Below are 9922 nucleotides of genomic sequence, written 5' to 3'. Positions count from 1 at the left end.
CTAATGACTTTCATAATGGAATGAGTGTGGTTTAAAAGCGGAACCTTTCTGTAAGACTTTGAGGGCTGCTGTTAGCTGCACATTTCCCCTTTGTTTCCTTTCCCTTGCAGTTTTTTCTGCGTCAACAAACAGCCATTGCACCCGGTAAAATGAAGTTTCTTTTCGTCCCCTTCTTCGCACAATCCTTATTATGTGCCTACCATTTGTTTCGTATAAGAAAAAGAAAGCATTTGAAGTTCATTAGCAAAATAAAGGGTTGACTTAAGTTGTTTAATGTTTTCTTATTGTTGTATTTTAATTTATTGTGCATTTTTTTTCTTTTCCTTCTTTTGTCTACTGAAGTATTTGACTCTATTTTACTGCCTGTTTGCTGTGAATAAGAAGCTATTTTCTAGGAACTTAATTATACTGTTTCTATTTAATTTTTGTTGGCAGTGTATTATAGGGGTTGTATGACTAATACTCTCTTTCCTTGCTCTGTATCTGAGAATTCAGATAACTTCGTTACATTGGAAAGGAAGAGTTTTCTTCTTGGGACATTTCAAGATTGCTTTGTAAAGAAACACCCTTTGAGAAGGAGGGATTTGGCATTAAGTATCAAGTGTACGTATTTCCGTTGGCATTCAAATCTTATCCTTCAATTTTAAGGAGTATTTCAATGAAAGTCTAATTTCTGTGGGGTATGAGAAAGAGTGTTTCATATTAGGGAATCAATGTTATGCTTGTGTTTTTATGAGAAATTATCTGTCAGTACATATATTTGCAAAGGGGACTAATTATGTCACATTGCCAATTCTAGGCTACAGAGATCTTTTGTTCTTTCAACAGTTTTTTCTCCACTTTTTCTATTTTACAATAATTTTTTTTACCCCAACCCTGCTCAGTGGCAGTCAGACCCCCTTCATATAAGATTGTGCAAGGATATTTTCTTTAAGTTTTTTGGTTCAGTTGCTCTATGGGGATTTTCTGATTAATGCTTCCAACATGTATTGAAAGGGTTTATTTGTCAATTATATTGGCTTGTTTGGCAAATATAAAATCAGGGAATGTACATTCTTATAGCGAAGCACATATGCTCAATGATGACTAGTGAAATTAAAGATAGAATATTGTAATTTGTTTGGTTTACTAATTAGACAGAAGCATGGAAACTCCCTGATTTGTTCTGCATGTATAATTTTTTAGCTGGGAGGTGTAGTAGGACAATGATGACTTTGTTAGTTAAAGTTATGTTTTTGTTGGTTATATTATGTTTGGTTTTTTCATAAATGGGGTAAGTGATCAATTTAATGAACACTAGTTGGTTTGTTGTTTTAGGTTGTACGTATCACATGCTCTATTTTTTTCAACTCGGAAGGTCTAAATAAATCCTATTTCATCATAAACGAAGGAAATCAACAACCTTTCATGATCGACTACCATATTTATCTCATCAAAAATATCTTGAATAGTAATTCCATTTGTGATCTTGAGATTGTTTTTTCAATGAGCATCCTCAACATTAGGCATAATACATAAATAGATAGATATGACTACATCTCAGAAAATCACTTGTTTTTATGATAGATATGACTACATTGCTGCTTCTGGCTGTGCGCTTTTCCTGTCTGTGCATATCTCCTGAGTATTGATTACTTGTAATTTATGTTAAATATTACTGTATGTTATTTGCCATCTGCATTGGTTTTATTGTTTATGCATTTCTTCTGTAATCTGTAGACTAATCATCTTAACCTTATGTGTACACTAATCATCTTTGCCATACAACTACTGTCATCTATAAAGCAGATTGGTGCTCTTTTACCTGTACTGTGTCGGAAGATAACTAAATTTATTTAAGCCTTCACGCCATCATTCTCGTGTAACGGAGAGATTTTCACCTAGTAAAAAGGGAATATCTCCCAAGTCTCCCATCACTTATTTATTATTTAAAATAGTATGAATTGATTTTGAGTGTATACAAGGAGTGGGGTCTAATATCTGTATGGCCTGTCTTCAGGAGGTTGGGCTAAAATTAGTGTTGAATCCATTTCCTTAGAGGAAGGTAAAAGAAATAATAAAAGAAGATGAATGTATAAGGTTTTTGGTGTAATGTTAATAGTGTAATTGTGTTACAGACATGTCTTGTTTATTAATGTGTTATAGTTTGACATCTAAAAATCACTAAATTTTTTACTTATGTTAGAGCAGAAGGTGTTAACACTTCATATTGTTAATCTTACTTGCTTGGTGGATACTTCATATTGTTAATCTTATTTTGCTGCTTCTGGCTGTGCGCTTTTCCTGTCTTCTGACCTTGGTCTGAAGATATGCCTTTTACCTATGAGGCTCTGAGTTGCAGAGATTAGAATATTAACAACCTACTCTCTTGCAGTGTATAATGCTTTTCTTCTCTTGCTTGCGTTGTAATTTATGCTTTCTTTACATGATCTTGGATAACTTTGTAAATCTTAGTGCTACAAGTGATATGCCTCTCCTTGTGATCTTTTAGCTGATCTGATTTGGAATGCTTTGTATATGACAAGCTGTTTCAAATGTTGTGAATGAGGCAAACTAATACATGAACAAGTAACTTGGGTTTTTTGTCATATTCTGTGGGGGTGGTTTATGTAGAATGTGTTATGATATCTTCTTATAATCAGGCTTGATTACTTGTAGCTGATAGTGATCCAGGTGTACTCCAGATGATAGTTTCTATAGTTCATGTATCATGTTGGAATGGCTCATGAGATGTAGTCATATTTTTTAGATAGAGGAGATCATATGATTAAAGCTCGACATCCTCACTTATTTATGGATGTCTAATGTAAGATGTTTATTTGTAGGTTGAAAAAAAAAATCACAGAAAATCACATATTGGTAATAAGTATCTTCACACTCATCAGATACGATTTTCTTGTTGATGGCTTTGTTTTTTTTTTTTTGACGGGGAAAGTTGCATTGTATTAGCTGAAAGTTCATATTTTGTGATTAGTTGAAAGTTCATATTTTGTCAGGCGACTGAGATGTCTCTGTATTCCTTTTCTTTTTATTATATATGTTATTTCTGAATTTTAATGTTGCATCTTTCTGGTTTGTACTTAGGATCGCTTGCTCATAGAAGAAGGTCTAACAGGAGGATGTCTAACTGGAGGAGGAACAAGGGGGTTGGGGACATGATCTTTGACCAGGAAGACTTATATAAGGACAATGAAAGTGGAGAGAGTGATGATGAGGTCACCATCTTGAAAGGGGATGGATATTTTGTTGTAGCTTATGAAAGCGACGAAGATGGGGTGATAGAGATCGACAGTGACAGTAGTAGTGACGATGAGGTTCCAGGGCATTACTAAGCCCGGCTCAGTATGTGTTCCTATTTGCAGATTTTTTGGAAGATGTACAGCAGTTGCATATTTTGGATATCTTTTAGGCACATACTTTTTGGAACAGATTGGGGCATTGACTACATAGCTTAAGTTACTTAGATTTTCCCTCCTTAGCTTGACGGGAATGATTATGTTAAAACCTTCTAGGTTATTATGTTTCCCGATTGATTTACAGTTTGCCATTTATGGATATTATTTTGGATTGTCTATAGTTGTCACGTTTATATAAATACATATTTCTTTCTTTGATAAATCTATAATTTCTTTCTTCCATTTATATTAGTTTTCTGAATTATTATGCAAAATAAGTAAATAAATAAATAATATTAAAAATTACGTAGCATTATTAAAATCATTATAACAATTTGGTGCATCTAAAAAGCTACTTTATAAAATTTCACAGTTGCATCTAAATATAATTAGGAGCAACATGTATAAGTCCCTAAATGTGTTTTGAACCTACGAAATGTAATTGCATCTAAATATATTTAGATGCAAAAGAAGTGGTTGCCTTAAATTAGAATCTGCGGCAAAATTTATAGTTGCATCTAAACATAAGTGGTTTTAGAAACAATATTTGTGTGCCCCAAAAACTAAGCAATAGATGCAATTTAAAATTAGAGACAAACTTATGGTTGCCTCTAAATATAAATGGTCTTATCACCAATGTAACATGTGTGCCCCAAAAATATGGCATTAGGGGCAACCTATAATTAGCGATGCCTGATGGTCGCCTCTAAATGTAAGTGGCTTTAGCAACAATTCAAGTTTTGTGCCTCAAAAAGGTGGCATTAGGGGCAACCAACAATTAGCACAACATATGTTGCCTCTAAACATAAGTGTCTTAGCAACACCATAACTTGTTGTCTCTAAAAGGTGGCATTAGGGGCAACCTATAATTAGCGACGGACTAATTAGAGGCAGCGAGAAAATTGCTTCTAAACACCATTAGATGCTACAAATATATATTTAGATGCAATTTTGGATTTCCTCTATATGTAGTTTTTTTTGTAGTGTCTGCCAACCGACATCACCAACCAACCTTGTGCGCAGCTCCACAAACGCTCGCATGCACTGCCCAACCAACTTCATGTGTGCTTTTCCCCATGCTCGCACACGTCGTTAATAGCCTACCCCTGCTCACCCACCATTGTGCGCGCCATCCTGCTCGCACACCCTCGCCCACCAACACGCACCATGCCCGACAATCACCCGGATATGCTAGCCGCCCTCCAGGCTACTAACGACAAACTTGAAGCCCTCATGGCCCAATTCAAAGCCCTAACCACGAAGGTTCACCATGTAGAATGTGACGTCAACTTCGCACGCCCACCTCCACATCAACCTAGGCGTGAAGATGACTTACTGTTGGCTGACTTGCCTTCCTCTGATGGCGACCTTGACCCTGAATCCTATTGGGAGTGGGGAAGCACGTTAGATCGCTTCTTTGATCACAAGAACCTGAGTGATGGGTCACGATTTTCCTATGCTATACTCAAGCTCACCAAGTACGCATCCCTTTGGTATGATTCCACGCGTACTAGGCGTGCAAGAGAGGTTAAACCTCCCATTAGTTGCTGGTCATCCCTCAAGACTAAGATGCGCAAACGTCTCGTGCCTAGAACCTACAGACAGGAACTATTTGTGCGCCTAAACACCTTGCGCCAAGCAAATATGAGCGTTGACCAATACATCAAAGAATATGAGCGCCTCCATATGGCATGTGATGTTAAAGAGGAGGACGAACAGAAAAACGCTCGTTTCCTTGTTGGTTTAAACAGGTCCATCGCCAATGTGGTGGAATTACAACAATATGTTACATTTGATGATGTTTGTATTCTCGCTTTCAAGGTTGAATGCCAACAAACCGAACCGATATTCAAGCGCACCCCACGGTTTACACCACCTGCCGCAGCGTCGGATGCTACGTCCAGCTCCCCTTCGAGTGATAAGGCCGCGCCGGACTTGTCGAGTGCTCCACCAAAGGCTGTCGTGCCATCTTGAAGCACATCTACTACGACTCCTACTGACAGTGCCATGCTTAGAGGTAAGAAAACTCAATGTTTTCGTTTCCAAGGTCTCGACCATATTGCTAAAAACTGCCCCAACACTACTCTCACCACACGTGAGGAATTGGTGAACTATTTGGCCGAAGAATTGCACGCCCCTATTGCCCCTACGCCTCCTATGGATGATGAGGAATTTTGGTCGAACCAACCTATTTGTGCACCGGAACAAGAGCATCCTACTTTGCTCATTCGACGCTCTTTGTTGTCTTCTAGTCATGATGAATCTGTGGATGAGCAACGCACAAACTTATTCCACTCGAATTGTCTAATCAAGGGTAAAGTTTGTCCATTTATCATAGATGGTGGTTCATGTACTAACGTGTGTGATTTGTCTATGGCTGAATCATTGAATCTCCAAACATGCAAGCATCCGCAACCCTATAAACTGAGCTGATTGAATAATGATGGCATATGTGTACGTAAGCAAACATTAGTTGGTTTCCGTGTAGGTAAATATATGGATCAACTATGGTGTGATGCCTTGCCCATGACTGCATGCTCATTACTGCTAGGACAACCATGGCAAAGTGATAGACATGTGATGCATAATGGGAAAACTAATGCATACTCGATTTTGATGGGTGATACACGCATGATTTTGCAATCTTTGCCTCCTAAAACTAGGCGTGCCAAAACCATTGATGCTGCCACGCCATGTCAAGAAAAGAGAAGCAATATGGAGCTCATGTATGCATAAGTTCATTTCATCATGAAGTCCTAAAAATTGCACAAAACAAGAAAGAAGGAAGACAACAAGTCCTACAACTACGCCAAGGCACTAAGTTGGACTTAGGAGACAAAGTATGGTTGTCACTTGCTGCTCAAAGACTTCATGTGAACCACAAGAATGGAGAGCCTGTGGATGAAGGACCAATTGAAATTGTTGAAAAGATAGGCTATGAAACATTCAAGGTGTTGCTAGGAGATGGCATATGTGCAACATTTCCTTCCTATGATTTAGTACCATGCTTCGAAGACTAATACTTGTGGTCAAGTTTTTTTCTAGAGGGGGAGTATGATATGAAATAGAAGTAGTATTTATGTAGAGTTCTAGTTCTGTTAGAATTCTATGTAAATTAGGGTTTTAATTTATAGTTTCAGTTTTATTTTAATTAAATGTTTAAGTGATAAAGGAATCCTATTATACTTAGGAGTCTAATTCCTTATCATTGAGTCTTATTTCTTATATTAGGCGTGTGATATAGATAATGTTAGTTTGTTATTTGTCTTTATCCTTAAGATAAAGATAGATTAGTTTGTTAGTTGTTATCTTTAAGCTTTACTAGTTATTTTAGTCGGTTTAGGAAACTTGTACTATAAGTATAAGTTTTCGACCATCAAGAAAATTTAGAGAGAGATTATTTGAGTTAATTCTTGTGAGTTAAAGTTTCTGGAGAGAATCCACAAAAACCCAGCTGAACTTTGATTCGAAATACGCCTACGTTCTTTATATCCAGGTTACTAATTGAGTTGTTGTGACGAAATACGCCAGCATACTCGACTAAATATAATATAAAAAAAATACATAATCCACTAAACTACATGAAAGAGCCCTAATCTAGTGATTCTTGCATCAAGAAACACATCACCTAAACACTATCCCAGGATTGTATGTTTCCTCAACCCACAGCTCTATGGTGTCACTACCCACATACATATCCCACAACTTTATCAAATCTAGGTCAGATGCAAGCTCTGTTTTCTATTTGTTCTAGGCCCTCTAAATAATAACATAACTGCTTTGGGTAAGTATACATTTTGCTTCTCAGATTCAGTTACTATATACTCAAACAACCAAATAAAATGACACAAGTCAGTGTCACGAACCCTAACATCAAAGTCATGACAACCATAGTGCACCAACAACCACACAACTACCATCCTAACACATGCACGTAAAATCAAACAACAACAAAATTCAAAAATTTTAGCAAAAATCGCACTTCAAAGCATATCAAACAAACACATAAACCTAGAAATTAACCCTAAACATAATGTGAACCAACGTTAACTAACATGAGTTCAAGTTTTGTTCAAAAATTAGAAATTTGACCTCCGGGTAGAGACCAAAGATCTTGAGTGACCGAACCGACAGAACAACTCAAAGGATGAAGAAGTATAGTTAAAGCGAACTTTCCAAATTGCTTCCTATGCTAAGTTATTCTTCAAAACCACCAACAATTGCGTCTTCGAGTTTAGTTGTTGAAGATGGATCACTCAGGAACTTCGTTTACTTCAAAATTTTCTAGGGTTTTTTTCTTGATTTGGGGTGAACAAAGTTTAGGAGATAAGAAGATGAAGGGGCCCTAATTTTTTTTCATTCATAAACTGCAAGAAGAGGATGTGTCCAGCAACTGACAAATTGCCGCCAAAACACTAAATACTAATGGTAACGACGAGTTAACGGACGTTAAAAAAGGGTATGTTGTGAACAATTTGGAGAAGTGAGGGATATATGGTGAATTTTTGGAACATTGAGGGTATATCGTGAATTTTTAAATTCGTCAGGTTATTTAGTGAAAAAACCATTTCTTATATATATTATTATGCAATAGACCTTTTATTTATTTCCGCACGCATCGCGTGCATATATAACTGGTACTCTAAGGGAGGTTAGATTGAGTAGTTTAGTAAATTTATATCCGCGTATCAAGCATACATGAATTGTGATATTGATAAGGAGTGTTCTCTTTGTTTTTTAGTTGTTTCACTTAGATTTTGTATAGAGTCTTCAGAGTTGTAGCCCGATCAATTGTTTTAAATTTACAATGACTTAGGTCATTCTCCAAGGACATAAGAGACCGAAATGACTAAGATTCATTTGAGAGTAAGCATAATATTCATGTGGGTTAATGTAGCATAGGTGTAAAACTTATGAAGCTAACTTTAAAAGCTTTAAAATTCTCTTCAAATTTTTGAAATTTTGGTGCCAACTTTCGAATACCCTACATCGAATTAGAAAACGCCTAAGAAAATGAGCATTACTATTACACAACGCTGAGGAAGCTCTTTATTACTATTGTTACTAAGAGAAAAGAACCGAGAAATCATAAGCAAGGAGATATTAGCCTATACAACTCAAAACAGGCAGAGAAAGAAGATACTTCCTCTGTTCTTCGATTATTGTCAACGGCTACAACAATTTGTAACCACTATAACTATTGAGTTATTAGCACTTTATTTTTATACACTACTATTGTTTATAGCTTTAATTATTGAATCTTTAAAAATAGAAAAATAGAGAGATGGCTACTTTCAATAAAAACATGAAAATAGAAATTGTCGTTGAACGCCAATTACGTAATCACCTTATTCCTTTAGAAGTATTATTCGTTTCTTTTATTAGATTTTTAATCCAAAATCCGATGTCATAGGTTCAAATCGAATTAGGCTGAAATAAATGAACAATAATCTAATCTAAAATTAACCTGATGTGGATTAGAGTAACAAGGTTAGAAATGAGTGATTTAAAATATAGATGTTATGGCTGCTACAATTTTATTTTGTAGCCATTGTAAAATTGTCTCTTTCTTTATTCATTACTAAATTTATCTTTAATGAAAGTTTAGTATTAATGACTTCATATTCAAATCTTTTAACTATTCTCTCTCACACATCTACTTTTATTTACGTGATGTAAGAGTTCACTTGTCTCTCACATGTCTCGCTTTACTTCTTTCATTACTTTAATATATGTTTCCGACAAAGGAAGTAAAACGATAGTAAATAGAAGAAAGATGATTGTTTTTTAATTAATATTCTGGCATATACTCTATTTTTTGAGAAGTTAATGCAACTTGAACAAGATGATGCAACAATGTATTTTGTAAAGATGAAGTAAATTTAGTTGTAGAAGATACGGAAGATGATGGTGTAATCCATGTTGACAAACTTCTTCTGGTTCGATAATTCAATTTGTCCTAATATGAAATCACCTTTATGTAGGATTTGAACCTATAACATCAGGTTCTGGATTAAAAATCTAAGGAAAGAAAGGAATAATACTAGTAAAGGAATAAGGTGATTACGTAATTAGCGTTCAACGATAATTTTTATTTTCATGCTTTTATTGAAAGTATCCTTCTCTCTATTTTCCTATATTTAAAGATTCAATTAAAGCCATAAACAATATTAGTGTATAAAAATAAATTGTTAATAACTCAATAGTTATAGCGGTTACAAATTGTTGTAGCCATTGACAATAATCCAAAGAACAGAGGAAGTATCTTCTTTCTCTCCCTGTTTTGAGTTGTATAGGCAAATATCTCCTTGCCTAAGTAATTTCTCGATTCTTTGCTCTTAGTAACAAATAGTAATAAAGACCTTCCTCAACGTTGTGTAATAGTAATGCTCATTTTCTTAGGCGTTTTCTAATTTGATGTAGGGTATATGAAAGTTGGTACCAAAATTTTAAAATTTTGAAGAGAATTTCAAAGCTTTTAAAGTTAGCTTCACAAGTTTCACACCTATGGTACATTAACCCACATG

Source organism: Beta vulgaris, chromosome 1, assembly GCF_026745355.1.
Source record: "Beta vulgaris subsp. vulgaris cultivar EL10 chromosome 1, EL10.2, whole genome shotgun sequence".
In the NCBI taxonomy this organism is placed as follows: Eukaryota; Viridiplantae; Streptophyta; class Magnoliopsida; order Caryophyllales; family Amaranthaceae; genus Beta; species Beta vulgaris.
This window is presented reverse-complemented; position numbering follows the sequence as displayed.